General features: G+C 34.0%; 1 long non-coding RNA gene across 1 annotated transcript in view; it reads right to left on the reverse strand.

Moving 5' to 3' along the window:
* The window catches only part of LOC140639889 (uncharacterized), a 38,383-nt gene extending 33,517 nt beyond the window's left edge, over nucleotides 1–4,866 (reverse strand). Inside the window, exons 1-2 of the long non-coding RNA XR_012036543.1 lie at nucleotides 4,747–4,866; nucleotides 4,365–4,490 (exon numbers count right to left, since the gene is read on the reverse strand). This is a non-coding gene — a long non-coding RNA (uncharacterized lncRNA). The remainder of the gene's footprint in view (nucleotides 1–4,364; nucleotides 4,491–4,746) is intronic.
* Nucleotides 4,867–22,061: the final 17,195 nt, after the last annotated feature.

The following is a 22,061-nucleotide window of genomic DNA, read 5'->3' on the forward strand; positions in this document are numbered from 1 at the left end:
TGCTACAATGTGACAAAACTGCCTAAAGCTAATTTCAGATACTAAATGTATATAATGATTGGTGATCAGAGGTCCACTGTGCTAAAAGCAGAATATTTATAAAAGCCTTCTAGGTCAACAAGTGTCTAAAACATCTGGATCAAAAGCAAAAAGAGTGTATCATATGGCAAGCAACTGACATTTTTTTCAACTGCTTCAGAATGGTTTCTCTGGGTTAACTTCAATAATTTTCTTTCAATCTGGTCCACTTTGTCCTAGCCCTCCCACATAGTTCAAACCAAATCAACACTTCTTAACAGCAGGCACTTGAAAAAGAAAAATAAGCCTATTTAGAGAGCACACAGACAAAAGGGAAAAGTAGAAGTAATGTCAAGTGTTCAGCTTTTCAATAGCTCACGCCTGGTCCCTGAGTGGAAGACTTAACACAGGTCTCCCACTCAGAATCAATGCACTTGCATGTTTTCCTTGGTTCCTCTGGACATACTACAACTTCATGTATTCCTGTTTTGCTGTCTAAGTTAAAGCTCAAGGAAAATGCCTCAGTATCAGCAGAGCACCTCAACAAAGTGGATATAACTGCATGTCCAGCAGAACTCACTAGTCTAGGGCCTGGGTATGGGGCTTCTATAGTACCTTAGCTTTCCGTTTCTCTCCATCAAGGCTTAACCCACTGTTTCTCCTTTCTAAGGTGGGAGCATATTCTCATTTATTTATACTCTCAAAACTCAGTCAGAAGAATAAGGATTTGGATATCACCGGTTTAATTTCTTTTTCCATAATCCTGACTGTCTAATCCTATGTCAAAACACAACTTTTGCTTCTTCTTTTCCCAGGGAAAAAAAAAACCATACCAAAAAAGAATCAAATACTAGATATCAAGTTTAAATCATTTTAAAAAGAATGTCTATATCTGCTGTATCAACAGCTGTATGTTTTCCAGCGTTCAGATTTCTTTGTACTCAGAACCACTACATTACTTAAAATGCAAATGTTTAATGTCACATAAGGGGAAATCACTAGGCAATGCCTTAATGATCAATATCACTTAGTATTCTTGAAACCTTTGTTATAACAATGATAGTGCTTGTTTTTTGTTTTTTGTTTTTTTTTTTTTCAGTGATCTCTATATAGCCAGATTTTCTTTTTACCATGTCAGCATTTGGAGGTTTTTAGGCACTAAAAATAATGCAACTTACTTTCTTTTTTAGTGCTGTTTTCCTTATAATAGTAAGTGTATCTCTGCCCAAATTCAAGAACTCCTAGATGATAGGGGTTGGAAGGGAATAAGAACTAGCAGTACTAAAAAGACAAAGAACTACTAAATCTTGAAAATACATTTTGAATGGACATTGCCCAATTCAATATGTACTGCCACTCCACCTCTGAGCTTGCTTAGCCAAGCACTAATGTCAGCAATAATGCTAAGATATCAGCATTATTCATACACATACTCCCTGAAAAGCCATACCCAGGCTGGAACTAGCCTGTCATAGTCTACATTATACAAGAACATTAATTTAAATTGAGGCGGCATAGCATAGTAGAATTCATATGGTAAAACAAGCTTTTGACCCCGTGGTGAAAATAAGCCTCCAGATTTTCATTGTAAAACAATGATGCAAGAGTACAAATTTCATAGGAGTTTTCTGAGAATCATATGAGCTATTGCAATTAAAGCACTAAATAAAGAAAAAAAGACAAGCTTTAAAATGAATAAATGGTAGCTCTTAATATTGTTTCTTTTTACCTTTTTATTAAGCTGGAACGGGGTGGAGAACAGTATATAATCAATACAGAAAAAGCAAGTGAAATTTATATACTTGTGAGAACATTTAACATTTTCTCATTAATATCATTCCAAGATCAATGACCTATAAGAATCAGTGATATTTTCAGTCTATCCACATTTTCTTTTTTGGTAACTCTTCATATGAAATCCTATATTCCTACAAGAGCAACTGCCCATACATGTTTGGTAAACTCTGTTCTGATATGGGAGTATTCTTCTTGGTATATCATAAGGCCAATAATTCATTGCACTAACCATTCAAGTGAATTTAATGTTAAAAAGAAAAATGACACAGAGGTTGGATACTTCAATGAGCAAAGAGTTATATGGAAATGAGAGGTTCTATGAGTCTCCAGTATTTAAGCCCAGCTCTAAAATTCAAATCAAATGTTTTGTATGATTTTCCAGAAAAAGACAACATATTTGTGATTAATTCTCAATAGGTATATTTTAAAATTAAAAAAAAAAAACAGAAAAAGTAAAAGCATTTCATAACAACCAATCCCAAAATTACAGATAACATGAACATGGTCAGGGGGAAGACGTGCCTGGGTGGATCAATTAGTTGGATATCTGGGTCATGATTTTGGTCCAGGTCACGATCTCAGCTTTGTGGGATCAAGCCCCATATTGGCTCCCTGTTCAGCATGAAGTCTCCTTGTCCCTCTCCTTCCCCCTCTACTGCTCTGCCTGCATGCATATTCCTGCTCTCATTCTCTCTTAAATAAATAGATGATAGATAGATAGATAGATAGATAGATAGATAGATAGATAGATAATAGATAGATAGATAGATAGATAGATAGATAGATAGATAGATAAAATCTTTAAAAAAAACATACTGAAAGAGTAGGATGAACACCAAAATGATGTGACTGCTTAAAAAATAACCCTTCTGGAAATGAGAAAACAAATATTAATAAATTTCAAAAATTAAAAACATAATCACAGAAGAAATAATGTAAATGGCAAAGACATGAAGAAATGCTTAAACTCATTTTTAAAAGAGAAGACCAAATTAAAACAATGTGATATAATTTCCTGCCCGTATTAGCAAAAATTAAAATGCTAGATAACATGAATCCTTGAAGAGAACACTGGACTATAAAAAGGTTCATGAAGTACAAATGATGGTATTAAATGTGCAGGTATTCTGGAGAGCAATCTGATAGTACTCAGTCAGGTTAAATATGCAAATACTCTGAGAACCAGTAATCCTCTCCTGAGCATATATCCTAGAGACACTGCCCACAGTTTGGCCATTACTGGAGAATAGACATAAAAATATGGTGGATGCAAACCGGAATATTAGAAGGCTATGAGAAGCAACAGACTAGACGTAAATATGATTTAAATAGTTCATAGAAACATTGTCATGTTAAAATTATAAGATTAAATGAGACCTATAACACCACAGCTTATAAATAAAAATACATATGTATAAGATAACATGTATTTTTCAAAAATACACACACATAATAAAGGGTTACCTTTGCAGGATGGTAGTTGGGTAGGTAATATGATAAGAAATGGGGATATAAGAGACTTTATAAATATATAAAAAGAGATATTTTATATCTCTAATGCTACATAACAAATTACCAAAAAGTTATCACTTTAAAACAATGCAAAATCACTGTATCATAGTTTCTACATGTTGGAAGTCCACCTGGGTTCTCTGCTTAGGGTCTCACTGAAATCCAGGTGACAACTGGGGCCAAGGTTGAATAGCTGAGCCTTGAGGTAGTCTTCCAAACTAATGTGGTTATTGGAAGAATTCATATCCTTACAATTTAAGAAATCATGAACTGAATCATCAAAAGGACTTCTCTCTAATGCTTCATCTTCACTTAAAGGACTCACCTGATTAGATCAGGCCCACATGAAACAATATCCACTTTGAGTAATTCAAAAGTAACTGATAAGTAATCTAATCACAAAGTACTAGTTCTTTACAGTCACTGGTCCTATCCCCATTTAAGGGAATTGGATTGAAGATGCTATGTACATTCAAATTGGATACTACAAAAATTTTCTAAATTTTCAAATATATGCTTTATCAATTATATAAAGCAGATAAAAATTAGTAAAAGATACAGAATATTTAAACATTATAATTAATGGTTTGATTTAATGAACATACATAAAAATCTGTACCAAAAAATAGAATATGAGAAAGGATTTTTAAAGAAATGCAATGTAAACTGGAAATGAAAGAAAGAAACTGAAATTTGCATATCTATTTTGATATTAGAAAAAATTGACAATATTAGATACCTGCTAATACTGTTTTGGTTAAGTCTAACTGAAATATTAGTACAGAAAGTATAAAAAAAAAGTATATGGTTTTGAAAAGTACTTTGAGACATTGTCATTATTATGTATATATGTCTACATAAATATGGAGGAAATTATTAGAACAAGATTTAATTTACTTAGATATTATTTAAAATAAATCATTTTGATATAAAAGTATAAACTATTTCTATTTTTAAATGATAACAAGAAGGTAAAAAAGAAAGTAATTTCAAAATTTTCAGGGTGGCTGGTGGTCCAAAATTGGACTCTTACTTACTTCTCAGGTCAGGGTCATGAGATAGAGAGCTCTGCACAGGGCCTGAGCTGAGCATGGAGTCTGCTTGAGATTCTCTCTCTCCCTCTCCTTCTGTCCCTCCTCATTGCTCGAACTCTCTCTCCCTCTCTAAAATAAATAAATAAATATTTTTTTAAAAGTTGCCACTTGCAATAACAACCGCAAAATATGAGGCACCAAAGAATAAGTTTTGAAAAGATGTTTATGAAAACCATAAGCATCTTTATTGATATACATTTTAAAAACAAAGTAAATGGAGGGATAAGCCTAGTAAGATATATTATTGGTTTAAATTGACTTTGGGCATGAAGAAAATTCTAACAAAACATCCAAAGAAGGTTTCTTGTATTTCCGTCCTTCTTACCATCCTTTTCTCCTTCCTTCTTTCTTTCCTTCCCATTCCTTTCCTTCTTTGGTAGAACATGATAAGCTCATTCTTAGATACATATGAAAGACTGAAGGATAAAAGAGATGCCATGATACACTGGAAGAGAAAGGATTACATGGTAGGGGGAAGACTGAATATCATATGCTGCCAGATAGTGAGTCGTTTTTATATTACTATGAATACTATATTAGTACTGGCAATAAATGAGATAGACCAATAAAATAGCAGGTGTCCAATAGCAGATAAACACACACACACACACACACATCCCTTAAGGCCCTATAAATACTAGATCACAGGCCCAAAGTGGAAGGGGAGCTTATACCACAGATGATCTTATTCTAATGCTCACTCTAAGCTAGGAGTGTATAGATAGTGTAGATATAGTATATCTACACATTGGATCAGAGCAGCTCACTACAAGTTGTTGTGTTACCTCCCAAATCTTATGAGGCCTACCGAATATTGTGTCTCTGTCTTTATGATAGGCAGTGTAAAATGCAACCTTTTTTTCTCCTTTTAGAAGAGATATCTTAACATGTCCCAAATTAATAAGCACTAGAAATTTCACCCAAGTGACAGACTCTTGAACTTTTAACAAGATACATAACCTTCTCCTTAGAATTCATATTTCTTATTCAGGCAAATAGGGTCCTTAGTTCTTTATACTCATCAGGTGTGTAAAGAAAACTACAAATATTCTGATATTTTCCCCATTGAGATGTGATATCTAATTCCCTTCCCCTTGAATCTGGCTGACCTTAGTAACTGACTTGCAATAGAAGTAATGCTATATGACTTCAAAGGCCTACTCAGAAAACTTGGAGCATCTTCCTTGGACCCCGGGACATCCTTTGTCACTTCCTCTTAGGACATCTTCTTTCAGAATTCAGTTGTCATGCAGATAGCTCATAATAATTGTCTACCATGTGAATGAATCATTTTGACTTTCAAATGACTAAATCTCCAACCAAATACAAATGTCACCTGGAAAATCTCAAGTCAAAATCATGCATTCGAGCCACTCCCAAATTTGATTCCCAAAATTGTGAACAAAATAAAAATGGTTGTATTAAGCTGCTAAGTAGTAGGTAATTTGTAATACAGTAAAAGATAAAGGTCTAATTAACATATCATCATCAGATATTCTCTGTGATATGACCATTACGAGGCCTGAGGCAAAAATCAATAGATCCTTTTGTCACTGCCATGTGAGGCAAAAGTGTTTCTGATTTTCTTTAATTATATGATGGATGCAAAAGAATTTACTAGGGAAACAGCTTCATATGTGGTATTAGTGATTATGCTTGTTTGTACCAGTAAACATACTACAACTTGAAATGGGGATGTAATTATCAAAACCACCTGATTACATTTGTCATAATCTATAGCACTGGTTCTAAAAATGTGGCCCTTAGTGACTCTGGATGTGAAAAGACTTCTTAAATAATACACAAAAGTACAAATCATAAAACTATATATATCAGACATTATTAAAGTGTAAAATCCTTCATAAAATTATAACACTAAGGGACACCGGGGTGGCTCAGCAGTTGGGCCTTCTGCTCAGGTCATGATCCTGAGATCCGAGATCGAGTCCCGTATCCGGCTTCCTGTGAGGAGCCTGCTTATCTCTCTGCCTATGTCTCTGCCTCTCTCTCTCAGTCTGCGTCTTTCATGAATAAAGAAATAAATCTTTTAAAAAAATTATAACACTAAAAAACACAAAAAGAAGTCACACAGGAGAAGATGTAAGCACGTTTCCAACTAGAATATTAAAAGCTTTCAAAATAATAAGAAAAAGAAAACAATCCAAATCACCCAACCACACTCAGATAATGGGCACAAAGCATTTCACAGATTAAGATACATGAAGGACCAATAAACACTTCAAACGATGATCAATCTCATTAACAGTTTAGGAAAATGAACATTAAAACCACAAATACTATTTTATATCCTCTGGAACAGCAAAAATTAAATGTGGCAATACTAAGTATCAACAAGACTACAAAGTAGAAGTTTATAAACTGTCAGTGAAAATAAAAGTCAATACAACTACTAATCTCATAAAAACATTGCAATTACCTCATAAAGTTAAATATGTACCCCTATAACCTACCAATTCTACATTGACAAAGCAGAAACACACATGCACAAGTCATGTATAAGAATTTTTTTTTAATTTTTACTTAAGATAGTCACACAGAGAGAGAGAGAGAGGCAGAGACACAGGCAGAGGGAGAAGCAGGCTCCATGCACCGGGAGCCCGATGTGGGATTCGATCCCGGGTCTCCAGGATCACACCCTGGGCCAAAGGCAGGCGCCAAACCACTGCGCCACCCAGGGATCCCCATGTATAAGAATTTAATGGCAACATTGCTTGAAAGAATAAAAACTGTAAGCAACTGAATGTTCACAGTCTGGAGACTACATAAATAAATCCTAGAGTATCTATACAAAAGAATATTGTGTAGCTGTAAAAAATGAGCAACTATAACTACATACACAATGTGGGTAATTGTCAGGTACATAATATTGGTGAGAAAACAACTCTCATAAAACTACATATTATATCACATATTTTGCATAAATTTTAAACATGCAAGTCCAAACAGCATATAAAATTTAGGGAGCAGTAATGTTTACCCATTTGAAATCGCCCATTTTCATAGGTGAGTATTAGATATTTTGTATGGTTCAATCTAATATAAATACACATGGCAAAATTATACAGAAATGCAGTGCAGTGCTTAATATAATATTCAGAATCTATTTATTCACATACTTGACATGGTTGACATCAATGAAGATGAGCAGTCAACAAAATAGTTCTTTAAAAAAATCTATTATCATGCAGCAGTCATTTCAGTGCAGAAAGAAAACAATAAACTGTCACGTGGTAAATATGAAAAAAAAACAGAAACAAAGCAGAGTAGGCAGATTTAGTGGATTTGGAGGAAGTGGGCTAGCTGTTTTAGCGAGGAGACAGAGATTAGGCATAATTTGAAAAGAAAGCTGATAGAAAAAAGGGATCATTGGCTCTCTGGAGGAATGGCATTATTGGCAGAAGGAAAAGCAGAGGAAAATGCCCTGAAAGAGTACTCTGGATTATCCCAAGGACAGCAAGGAAGCTTATGTAGCTGGAGTGAAATAGATTGGTAGTGGAGTAGGGAGATGGATAAAAATGAGGTCAGAGAAGCAAGGAGTCAGATCATGTAGGGACCTATAAACCATTATAAAAACTGTCTTTTATTTTGCATCAGATGGAAAGTTGCTGGAAAGTTTTCAACAGATAAATAATGTTATCATCTTTCTGTTTTACAAGGATCACTCTGGATACTACTATATGGAGAAGAGATTGTAAGGAAGGGAAAGATGGAAAATCAACTAGAAAGCAACTGCAATGATTCAGGAAAGAGAAAATGGTGGCATGGGACTAGGCTGGTAGCCCTGGAGGTAGTGAGAATTAATTCTGAATCCAATTTTGAAGGCAAAAACCAATTTCTTAATACACTTAATGTGGGTTATAAGAGAAAGAGAAGTGTCAAAGAGGTTCTAAGATGTTTGGATTCAGTGTCTGGAGGGTGGAAATTGGCAATTATGGCTAAAAAATGAGGTATGGATTTTGGATATATTGGATTTGAGATGGCTATTAACCATCTAAATGAAGAAGTTGAGTAGGGAATTAGATATAGAAGTCTAGTGTTCAAAGGGAATTTCTTGACTGGCAGTTAAAATATGGGAACTTTCAGGGCAATTATGATCTTATAAAGCTGAGTCTGGATTAGTTCACTTAGAAATAACTATAGAGGGAGAAGAGAGGAGAACTAGATCTGCAACATTTCACTAAACAGTGGTCTGGAAGAGAAGGAGGAGTCAGCAAAGATTTAGGAATATCATTTAGGTAAGAGGAAATCAAGCAAAAGAGGTGTCCCTGAAGTCACGTAACAGAATATCTCAAGAAAGAGGGGCTTATCTCTGGTAGGGAAGGTAGTAATGAGATCACAGGATGGTGGGGAGTAGCTTTAGTGATATTGGTGACATTTGATTTAATAATCTGGATGGTTTACAATAATAATTGCTTTATTATTCTTATAGTATATTTTATTACTTTGTTATGCAATGAATATCCCACATTAAAAATGAAAATAAGATAAAAATTCAAGCCAAGGAAAAATATCATGGCACAGGGGAAAAGAATTATTTTGATAGGTTTCTACAGGAAATAATACACCATGAAGGTGGTTAAACTATAAAATGGAGGAAGGAAAGATATACATTAGCCATTCCACTTGCCCCCAGCTCTAGAAACTATGTAACAGGTACATTACCCAAAATTTAATACTTTTGCTTAACCCAGACAAGTAAGTAATTTTTGAACTGTGTACATTTGGCAAAAAGTTATTTATTCTTATCTATTGGAAAAGCATGCTGTGTTAAGTCATATATAAACAACCAAATTTTCCAAAATTTTAATGAAATCTTTATAACAAAATCTGCAATGTTAATGGAACAATAATAAAAATGAAGCCCTTTGGGTTTATCCATTTATCTTATAAACACACTAAAGAACAACAACAAAAAAACCCCCACATATCCCCTTAACAATGTAAGACTCATTTTGAAAACTTTTCTCCCTTAAGAAATAATAACTCATTAGAAATACATTTCTAAAGTTGTGTTTTTCTTTGTTTTAACATAACAAACTCCATAATATTTTATCTTGTGCTTTGAAAACTGCTCCGCCAATGAGAAAATAGAATTCCAATAGAATTTCTATGCCCGAATTTACATTTAAAAATGATAAAAGCAGGGGCACCTGGATGGCTCAGCTTGTTAAGTGTCTGCCTTAGGTTCAGGTTATGATCTCAGAACTCTGGGATCAAGCCCAGATTAGGGAACATTGCTCAGTGGGGAGTCTGCTTCTCCCTCTGCCCTTCCCCCACTTGTGAGAATTAATTAATTAATTAATTAATTAATTAATTAATTAATTAATCTGTTAAAAATAATAGAAGCAGCTCTTTTTCCTGTCCCGTAACTGGAGAAGGGTCATGGCAAGGAGTGGGAGAAGGAGCACTAAAGGTAGACATCACATGGCAAGCAGCTCAACAATAAAACTGCTTATACATTTATTACCAAATATCAACAGCATACTACCAGCCAGCAGCAAAATCAGTCTTTCTTGTTCACCCTCTCCCTCTCCTTTTCCCCCAGCCCCTTATATCCTCCTTCTTCCTCTCCTCTTCCTTTCCTCTCCCTCCTCCCCGCTCCCCTTCCCTGTCTCTGTCTCACACACACATACACATACTTATTTCAACTGCAGCTTCTTGTACCTTTCTTGAAGAATATGACGAATCTGCCCTATTAACAATTACATAGTTGACCTCCTATGTAATGTTAGAGATTATTTTCTCAAATCCTATTTGAATGTATGTCAAAGGAATCATTTCAGAAAAAAAGGAGGGAAGTTTCCTGCAGTTCCTGAAGGAGGCATTACTAGCCTTTAGGCACATGCCAAAGGCCGAATTAGCCTTACTATGTAGAATAATTTTCTTCAATAAAATGGCTAGAGTGGAAGCTAACCCTGGAGATATATGGTTTGTATAAAGCTGAATCTGTAAGAGCAACTGATTGAATCCATTCAAACCTACGTTTCATATCATGCTATATGATTTAAAATGTTGGGCAGCCCTGGTGGCTCAGCGGTTTACTGCTGCCTTCAGCCCAGGGCCTGATCCTGGAGACCTGGGATCAAGTCCCACCTCGGGCTCCCTGCATGGAGCCTGCTTCTCCCTCTGCCTGTGTCTGTGTCTCTGCCTCTCTCTCTCTCTTTCTTTCTGTCTCTCATGCATAAATAAATTTTTAAAATCTAAAAAATAAAATAAAATAAAATGTCAAGTTGATAATTTGACATCATTCTGGGGAGAAAAAAGTATTAGTTGGGATTTTGTGAGTTTTTTTAGTTTTTAGAACCATATAATGGTGGTGACATTATATAGAAAAAAATATATATATATATTTTTTAGGATTTTATTTATTTGAGAGAGAGAAAGAGAAAGAATGAGTTGGAGGAGCAGATTAAGAAGTAGACTCCCTGCAGAACAGGAATCCCTATGCAGGACTCAATCCCAGGACCCTGGGATCATGACCTGAACCGAAGACAGATGCTTAACTGAATGAGCCACCCAGGAGCCCCCCAAGATAATAAAATTAATGAATCAACCCTTTCTGCCTATTGACCCACAAGATTACAATTGGAAAACATCATCTACTTTCTCCAACTCTTCTATTTAAATTACTCATTGCCCAGAGGTATTTAAAAGTATATATTATGAGGCAAAACTATTTTTGTCATAAAAATTAATATTGTCTAGGTATACCTCCACTATGGCTAATTATGCTTATGTCTTTTTAATAATTCATTCAGTACCATGTAGTCATCAGTTTTCCAACTGAAACATAATCTTCTAAATCAATTATTTTAATCTCCAATCAGTGTTTTAAGTTTTCACAGCTCTTTGGCGAGGAATTACTCTCTGACCCAGCAATTGAGCTTGTAGATATTTACCCAAGGAATACAACAATACTCATTCAAAGGGATACACACACCCCCAATGTTTACAGCAGTGTTATCTACAATAGCTGAAATATAGAAACAACTCAAATGCCCATCAACTGATGAATGGATAAAGAAGCAGTATATATACACAATGGAATATTATTCAGTCACAAAAAAGAATGAAATCTTGCCATTTGCAACAACATGCATGGAGGGTGACAGTATTATGCTTAAGCAAAATAAATCAGTCAAAGAAAGATAAATACTATATGATTTCATTCATATGAATGAATTGGAATTTAAGAAACAAAACAAACAGGTAAACAGAAAAAATGAGAGAAGCAAATAAAGAAACAGTTTCATAACTATAGAGAACAAACTGATGTCACCAGAGGGGAGGTGGGTGGGGGACAGGTGAAATAGGTGATGAGTATTAAGGAGTGCACTTGTGATGAGCACTTGGTGATGTATGGAAGTGCTGAATCACTATATTGCACAACTGAAACTAATATTACACTGTATGGTAATTAATTGGAACTTAAAACCTTTAAAAAGTAAATCTAGCAGAAAGTTTTTAAAAAATGTAAATAAGATTAAATTTAAAATGTGAAAAATAAATCATTTTCCTCAGCACTCATAATTTCTTGGAAAAATAAAACTCACTACTAGAGGTTTCATCTGTGGTCATGCATTACACTACTAATTACTAGCTACAATTGCGAAACATCACATATACCTAAACAGAAAACCATCTCAAAAATTTAGTACAATTGCAAAAGTTTAGTTACAAAGCTTATACTAAGCGGAGCAAAACTGAATGATTAAATTGTCTTACCATTTTAAGACAGAGTATTAATACCCTAGAATGAAATACTGATAAATGTATTAATTCAGGTTCTATTTATAATTCTATAGTGAACAATTTATCATATAATTGTCTTCTGAAGTATTAATATCTGTTAGTGAATTTCAATAAGCTTGAGTTTCTATAAATATGCTAGGACAGAAGTAATGAAATATGTAATAATTTGTTTAATGTCTGCCTACTTGACAATAAGAGTAAAGAAATGCTTGCCTTTATTACTCCTGAGCACTTAACAGATAGTGTTGAATAAATGAGTAAATGATTGATTGGATTATTGTATATTATAGTATCTGGTTGAAGTTAAATTTTCTACTGATAATATAGCATTCTTTATCAAAAGCTTATTCTTCAGAATAGAATAATACACAACTTCATCACAAATTTGTTCTAATGATTTTTTTTCTGTTTCAGTCAGGTGATCCAGAATATGTTTATATAATTTTATTACCATTGAAATTCAAACACAAAAGAAAATAACTTGAAAATCCCCAAAAATAAACACATAAGAGTCAGCCAACTCCAGCATGGGAAATACAATAAAGGAAAGTTCAATGCTATAATAACTGAAATTGAAGACAATGACAAGCCAGGCTGAGAGATATTTAAAAGAAGTCACTGCTTCCAATCACACTGAGTAGTACTCAACTATTCAGTCATTTATAATATCAGCTGAGCTCTACAAACTTCAAATACATGTTTGTATACAAGGTATATAAATATACATAGTAAATACAGATATTTAAAAGAAATGGCTTTGGGCATTTAGTCTCGTTCTATTCCTTTCAACTCATCTACACATACGTGAAGAAGACGCTCCTTTCTTTATCATATGAAGACTATTCTCTCACTATTGGGCACACCCCTTAACAATGGAACCATCTGCATAGTCTAGCAAAAGGGTAGATTAGGACAAACATAGAACAGAAGAGGAAAGGGTAGGAAATGTCTACTGTACTTCTACCAACACAAAGTTCCATAATAGTTATGTTTAAGTAACCAAAAGAGAAGCAACAGCTCTCATTCAAGCTCATTCCATAGGTAGGCTTTTAGTAGATTTTTCTATTCAAGTTCTTTGTACACGTTTCCCTAGTCTAAAAATAGTTTTGTAGGTAGCAGCACAAAGCCTATAATCACAGGATTGATTACAAGTCCATGGCAATGCAAGATTAGAGTCCTCCCTATTGGTCACCAAAGCAATAAGAATCAGAATGTGACCGTAGAATTTCAATGACAAGCTCAGGGTGCTTCCTGACAAGCTCAGGGTTAGTTTATATACAACAAAGAGATGTGTCTGTCAAGTCAGGGGTTAGGGCTTATACTAAAGATATATGTGTATTGAAAAAACGAAACATCGGCACCTGGGTGGCTCAGCCAATTACTCATCTGGCTCAGGTCTCATGAACTCAAGCCCTGCATTGGGCTCCACTCTTGGAATGGACCCTACTTAAAAACAAACAAACAAACAAAACTCTATGATATAGCAAAAAAAGTATTTGTAATGGCTTATAAGATCTCAAAGAAAGGCTACATATTTTTTTTTACAGATTTTATTTATTCATGAGAGACACAGATCGAGAGAGAGAGAGGCAGAGACACAGAGGGAGAAGCAGGCTCTATGTGGGGAGCCCGACGTGGGACTCGATCCCGATCCCGGGTCTCCAGGATCATGCCCTGGGCTGAAGGCGGCGCTAAACCACTGAGCCACCCGGGCTTCCCCATGTTTTTCTTTTTTAACAGTGAATGCAGCTGTGTAGCTGGACTGAATGAATGTGTACATTAATAAAATTAAAATCTCTTCATGGTATCTTAGAAAACTGTATTTATACAAGTAAGTTTGGAAGGGGTTTGTTACACTTCAATAGATAATATGAAAATAGGAAACTATAGAAATAGGAAACTATAACAGAAAGATACAGTCTATATCAATACTAAGGAGATTTTTTTTTAATGAGGTAAAATATGAATAAAAAACAATAGTTATTATTAGGGGATCCTGAGTGGTTCAGTCAGTTAAGTGACAGGCTCAAGGTTTTGGCTCAGGTCACTATCTCAGAGTCATGAGATCAAGCCCCACATCACAGTCTACACTCAGCATAGAGTTGGTGAGATTCTCTCTCTCTCTCCCCTCACCTCTCCCCTTACTTACTCTCTCTCTCTCAAATAAATAAACAAAATCTTTATAAAAAAGAAAAAGAAAAAGAAATAATACAATTAAATGTTAATAAGCTGAATATTTTTTCAGATGAAAGATATTGCCTTGTACCAAGCATAATTAAAGGGAGCACATAAACATATCTTCTTTTTTTCCTTTTCTAATTTAAAAAATAAAGATAAATCCTAAATTTGAGTTTCAAAGGGAAAATATTTCAATTTAAAAATCAATCCATCCTGGCTAATATTCTCATTTGAAAGTAAGTGAATGAAATTCTCAGGCATGCCAGTACTTATGGAATTAAAGGAATACATTCTTCACATGTACTTTCTGGAAAAAATATTCAAAGATATATCTAAATGAAAAAACACTAATCAAAATAATTATAAATAGAGAAAATAAATTATAAACAGTACTGAGAAATGAAATCTTTTTAGTTAGAATGTCTTTTAAAAGTTAAGATTACTACTAGGTATTTGATGATAAACAAGCAATCACATGCATAAGACAATGGGTGGTCAAAGAGAAAATCCTAATCCATTTGTTCCTAGATATTAAATTCTCTACTAAGACAGACCAGATTGAACCTGATGGATATTTTCCAAAGGAGAGGACATCTAATCGCCTGTTCCAGAAAAAAAGCTACTACCTTTTTCTCCTCCCCTTCCCACTGCACTGGGATGTTAAAATTCTAACACTGAAATTATCTCCAGTCTCAGTACCTAACTGAATGAAAATTCAGATGTGAAGTACAAATATCAGTTAGCTCAGTAAAAAAAACAAATACATGATTCCTCATTTAGAGTAAGTTGAAAAGCTTCACAAGGCTCTGGAAGTAAAAGAATGAATGCCAAGAAGTAAGACATTCAGTAAGCTTACCTCCTATACAAAGGAATGATTTTTCATTGATGTTGTATTTGCAAATCGAAATCAGAGATTTTGGGTAAGGAAAGATAGTCTAATAAAGTCCCTTTTTTTATTTAAATTCAATTTGCGAACATATAGTATAACACCCAGTGCTCATCCCATCAAGTGCTCTCCTCAGTGCCTGTCACCTAGCTACCCTACTAAAAAAGTATCTTCTTAAATATAGGATCTTGATATTATATTATTGTAAATGTATTATGCCTGCATTTAATGCAGAACTACTGTAAAAAGATAATTTGATTATGATCAACCTATGATTTGGGAAGGTAGTTTATCTCATGATACAATACTCATCTAGCTTCCAGGGAAAAAATGAAGTTCAATGTACTTCTCCACCAATCAAATCCAGTGTTTCACAAGATGCTTTTCCATACCATGTCAATAAATATTCAACAGAAAAATAAAATAAATGTTTTTCGGAAATTTTACACAGCTACTATTATGCTAATATAAACATACATTATCTTCAAGGACTTTGTATTTGCAATTATTTCTTTAAGTTCCAGTATATGGGACATCTGGGTGGCTCAGCAGTTGAGTGTCTGCCTCCGGCTCAGGATCCTGATCCCAGGATCCAGGATGGAGTCCCGCATCGGGGTCCCTGCAAGGCACCTGTTTCTCCCTCTACCTGTGTCTCTGCCTCTTTCTCTGTCTCTCATGAATAAATAAATCTTTAAAAAAATAGGTTCCAGTATAGCTAACATAAAATATTATATTAGTTTCATGTGTACAATATAGTGATTCAACACTTCCATACATCACCTCGTGCTCCTCACAAGTGCACTCCTTAATCTTCATCATCTATTTCACCCATCCCTGCAACCCCTCCCTGGTAACCATCAGTTTGTTCTCTATAGTTGAGTCTGTTTCTTGGCTTCTCCTTCTCTCTCTTTTTTTCCCCCCTTTGCTCATTTTCTCTGTTTTTTAAATGCCACATACGGATGAAATCACATGGTATCTGTCTTTCCTGACTGAATTACTACAATTCTTTATTGGGAAAGCTCTTCGTGGAAGGGAATGATGTATAGCATTTCCAAAATCTATATTACAAAGGAAATATTTTCTTTGAGAGATATTAAAAATTCTCAAATAGCATTCCATGGAACCCATACTTGGAAGTGCTGCCATAAAGATCCTCAGTATTATACAAATTCATGCAATGGCTTCCACCATCATTTCAGAATAGCAGTAGCATACAATAATAATTGAAAAGTGTGAAAGGTGTATCTGTTTTTTCAATGATACATTTAAGTGTTTACCAAATTGCCTAGCTCAAAAATAGTGGTTGAGCAATTAACCAGAGAATACAGATAAGTCACTTTAAATCTAACCATTTTAGTACTTAAATGAGTAGTCATCTTTTATTTAATACTACATTCATGGAGTATGTAGATCTTGAAATATTAGCAACAATATACAATTTTTAAGAACTGACATCATATAAGTACACATTGGCTTAAAGCCCTTTGCATTTGCATCTCCCACTCCTTAAGCTTTTTTTCCAGACAGTTGCTTGGCCCACTCTCAAGTTTTCACCAGATCTGAAAGTCACTTTGTCAGAGACTTTTTGACACATCTATGTACAACAGCAACCGCCTCACCCACTTTTCACCCTTCCTTTGCCCTTTCCTCTGTTTTAAGATCTTTACACCATCTGACACACTGCTTGCTTTCTGTTGCTTCTTTATGAGAATATAAATTTTAGAAGATAAAAACAGTATTTTGTTTGGTGATCTAATACTAGGACACAGGGTACTGTCAGGCACACGGAAGGCACTGAATAGATATTCATCAAAGAACAGGTGAATAAATGAATATTTTAAATGTCTAATAGAAATACAATTTAGGTGAGCTTTTATTTTTTTAAGCCCTAAGTTATGTTAAGAGAATTTTTTTACTTTTAACTTCAGAAATAATTTTTTTGTTAAGAAAATGTAGTTTTGGCAAGCCTGTGATGAAAGGATTTCTCTTATGCAACTGATGGCAGCATAAACATATAAAACATTTCTGGAAAAAAAATTCTAGATAAAAATTTCTCTTAGTTTTGGTTGAGCATTTCCACATATTGATTTAACTAGAAAAAAATAGAGATACCTGTGCATTAAGATTTATGGACAAGAATTCCAATTATATAAATATAATAGTAAAATATTTAATAAAACATACAGAATAACAAATAGTAAAATATAATAGTAAAATAGTAATAGCAAAACATATAAAACAAATGTTCATAACAGGATGTCGTAGTCTGTTTGGGCTACCACAACAAAATACCATAGATTGGGCATTTTGCTTAGACAAATAGAAATTTATTTCTCACAGTTCTGGACACTGGAAGTTAAGTGTGACCAGGGTTGTGACCAGGGTTGGTTTCTGGTGAGACTCTCTACTTATCTGGTATATTGCTTTCTTACTCTGTCCTTAAATGGTCTCTCCCTTGTGGAAAGAGAATGGTCTCTGGTGTCTCTTCCTTATAAGAACACAAGTCCTTTGAATTAGGTCCCTACTCTTATGACCTCAGTTAACCTTAACTACTTCCTTAAAGGCCTCATTTCAAAATGCAGCCACACTGGGAGTTAGACCTTCAACATTTTGGGTCAGGTTGGGGGGAGGAATGGGACACAGTTCAGTCCATAAGGACAAGTGCCTAATAACTCCCTATACAATCAGATGAACTACTATGCAGCTATAAACAAGAACTGATATTTTCTAAGAAGAGTTAATGACCTAATAAATGTTAACTGTTATGATTAGTGAAAAAATAGTTTAAAAAACATAATAAACATAATAATCTCAAATTAGTTTAGCTCATATTTTTAAAAACCTAATGTGATAGATACATATTTAGAAAAGCTCTATTAAATTGTTTCCTAATAAACTGGAAAAGATTTTGCTTACTTTTATCTCACAATGTCCTTAATGTGGGTGCAAACAGCTGCTAAATAGTAAAGTATGATTTAAATTATTTTGTCTGTCTAAAACACATGAACAAAACTATTTTCAACATTTAAAAATAAACAGTGGAAAAGATTTAAGTTGGCATGCTGTCAAACAATACAAGCGAAAGAAACTTACATGGCTAAGTCTCTCAGAATTTCCTGCATTGGTCTGATATAAAATCAAGAGCTATGAGCTTAACATATCAATATATTCAAATATATGTACACTGGAAAACTGACACTATAATAAATCATACTCTCCTTTAGAGCTTTTTATCAAAGCATTTACTCTATGAGCAACATCTAGATCAGAAAAGGGAAATGCACCTGTACCTCCTTCACTTAGAAAATGCATGAAGTTAGTAATTGTCTCCCAAAGATGAACAGACAGCAGCGGAGATAATACGAGAGTGGCAATTCATCTGTCCGTAAAGTTTCCAATATATTTTATTATCTTTGCAGCTTTCAGGTACCTATCTTGGATAATGAGAGTGCGAATAAACTGTAAACTTGGAAACCTTCATTTGTTCAATCAGAAGCCTGTCAAAGGTACCAAATGAACTACTTTAGTTGTGATAGTTAGCATCCAGAGGCACAACACCAAGGCCAGGTAGCTCCATGTTCCCAGCCTTTAGAGAAAGAGGTACAGAGAACACAGAGCAGTTTAGAGTAAGATTGGTACCATGAAGCAATCTGTTTACAAAGGAAAAAGAGGAGAAAGAAAAAGTTTCCTCCAGCGTTGTGGATGAAATAAAGAACTATTCATTTGTGGAACCAAAGTTAAGTTCTTAAAAATAGAAACATAACTCTAAGAAACAATATGAAATATATGACAGATTCTTGACTTCATTAATCAATTTAAATATATCAACAGACTTTTTTAAAACTATTACTTAAATGTTAAAGGAGCGTACAGTTAACATTTTTAATAATTTTAGTACTATTACTGGCATTAGTCCAAATCTTATAATTAGTAGTATATGTTCAAATAACAACAAATATGTCCTTTTTTATTATATTGAGCATAACTTGTCATAAATGTATGTTCACACACAATGCAATTTCTCTTTTCCTGTCTAATTGAGATTTGTCTGAACTTAAGGAGAAAATGCTTTAATGATGGGAGATATATTTTTGCCTCAGTGGGCTTTGTGCTACCTAATGGCATCATATTATATTTTGCAGTGAATAGTATATTAGTTACAAAGAAAGATTATACACATTTATTTATTCATATATAAAGTATTTTATTGCATGCCTACACTATGTTAGGCAATGGGGATAAAATCATGAACCAAACAGACATAATCACTACCCTCAGAAAATTGATAGTATTAAATTGACCTGAGAATGAAGATGAACTATTTCATAATCTACACAGAAATTCAAAATATTCTCAAATAAAATCTCAACAGAATTTTTATGGAACACAAAAATCTAATTGTACAGTTCATATGAAAAATAATTTGCAAGTACAGCCAAAATATTGCCCCATATGCTATTAAAATATTCAGTTACTGTAAATGAAACAATACAAACTAGCACAGAAATTGACAAATGTGCAAAGGGAACAGAGTATAGATTCCATTTAAAAGCACAAACACATATATAGAACTATAGTCTAAATAAAACTGGCAAGCATTCACACCAGTGGGAGAGTATAGATCATCTAATAAATTATATTGGATTATTTGCTATCCATTTCAAAATATGCCAGAGTAGATGGGTTTAAATTTTTTGAGCTTTAAAATAGATGTCTTTTCATACAGATCATTTAAGTTTTCATGTTTGCTGAGAAAGTTTATTTCCACCTTGATAGAATTAAAATATTTGGCTTCTCATACTTTATTATTTTAATGTTTAATCTTTTAATCAATTTAATTTGTGTGTAGGATATAGGGGGGTCAGGTTACTACAAATGATATAAATAAAATTAAACAACTGAGTGGAATGACCATTAATCATGGCATATTGGTGCATCATCTGAAACCTTATTACAATTACAGAAAAGAGATTTGTTTCAGTGGAGGCAAGGGAAAAAACTACAATAATAAATAAAACTAAAACAGGAAAAAGAAAATAATTGACAAGAAACACAAGTTTTTGAAGCTTGAACCCATGTAGTACAATAAAAACATGGTCGAAGAGAAAGCCGCACTTAGCCACCTGAATTGGCAAAATTCAAGATGAAAGTGGATCTGAGTTTTAGCATATTGGAAAGTAACAAGAATCAGGGGTGGGAATAGTGGACATAATTTATCCTTTTCTGAAACTCAAAAATAAAGAATTCAATTTTCTATAATTAGCTACGATGTTAGCTGTAAGTTTTAGATATATGAGCTTGTGGAAACTCCTATGTTTTTCTGCCTTGCTGAGAGATTTTTACCCTGCACGAATATTGAAATTATCAACTGCTTTCCTGTATTTACTAGATCATCTTATCACTTTCCTCTTTTATTATTAATGTGGCAAATGAATTGATTTTCATATTTACCCTGATCTGCCTTCCTACAACAAACCCCATTTGGCCATGATATATTTGTTTAATATGTTATTGGACTTAATTGATCCAGGAACTTCCACACTAAAGTAACAGAATTTTCTCAGAAGAAAACATCAAGTATGTTTAAAATTTCTCTGAAATTGAAGGATATGATTTTTCAAAATAAAAATTCTACAGAATTCCTAACTCAAGGAATAAGAAATAGAGTCATACTAATATTCATCATTGTGAAATTTAAGAATATGAAAACCAAGTCAATAGCAAAAAAGTTTCAGAGAAAAGACTAAAAGGCTCAAAAAACAAATGAACAGGAATCAGAATGGCTTTTGACTTTTCAATTGCCACATGGAAAAGTAAAGGACAATGGAGCAATGCCTTCAAAATATTGAAAGGTAGTTATTGCTAACCTGGGACTCCTTATCCAAACCTTTAATCAAATACAATAGCAAAGAGATGAGATGATGTCCTGACCTGTAGTTTTTCCAATCTGCTTTGTGCTAATTGTATATTCACCATGCAGTTCAACACCTTCTCTGAATTTTCTGCAAATTGATACATGGATTAAGATATTTGACCGAATTCAATTTCAATCCCTTTGAAAAAAAAGGGGGGGGGCAAGGTTTCCACTGGGTTCTGTTAACAGGAAATACAGGATAGCCAGTTGCTTATTTATTTATTTATTTATTTATGCTGGCAGAGGTGGATGCTCAGGCCTGGATCTATAAATTCAGTTCAGTGGCATAATAAAAAGGTAATATTCTATCATTTTTTTTCATGTGGTAGCTGTAATGATTTTTTAATGAAGCACTTCTCTTTTTCTTTGTGGCTACGTAGCGGAATGGTTCTTATGGAAAAAGCAAGATCAATGCTCAGTCCTTTCTCTTATATAACCTGTTTCCAAGAAAATGATTTGTTCTCTCTCGTTTTTGAAATGTGACCAATTGGTGTGTTTTAAAATATCATTTTAAGGGATCCCTGGGTGGCGCAGCGGTTTGGCGCCTGCCTTTGGCCCACGGCGTGATCCTGAAGACCCGGGATCGAATCCCACGTCGGGCTCCTAGTACATGGAGCCTGCTTCTCCCTCTGCCTGTGTCTCTGCCTCTCTCTCTCTCTGTGTGACTATCATAAATAAATAAAAATTAAAAAAATAAAATCTTTAAAATATCATTTTAAACTCATGGATATAAAATAACTAACTAAATAATAAACTCATGGATAAAAAAAAGCTTTATGAGTTTAAATTCAATCTAATTCTTTTTCACCTTAAATTGCTGAATTTTCAGCTAGTGGAAGAATTTTTAAGTTAGCTGCTAAATCTTTTTGATAGGGGATCCCTGGGTGGC

This window comes from Canis lupus, chromosome 9, assembly GCF_048164855.1.
Source record: "Canis lupus baileyi chromosome 9, mCanLup2.hap1, whole genome shotgun sequence".
Lineage (NCBI taxonomy): Eukaryota > Metazoa > Chordata > Mammalia > Carnivora > Canidae > Canis > Canis lupus.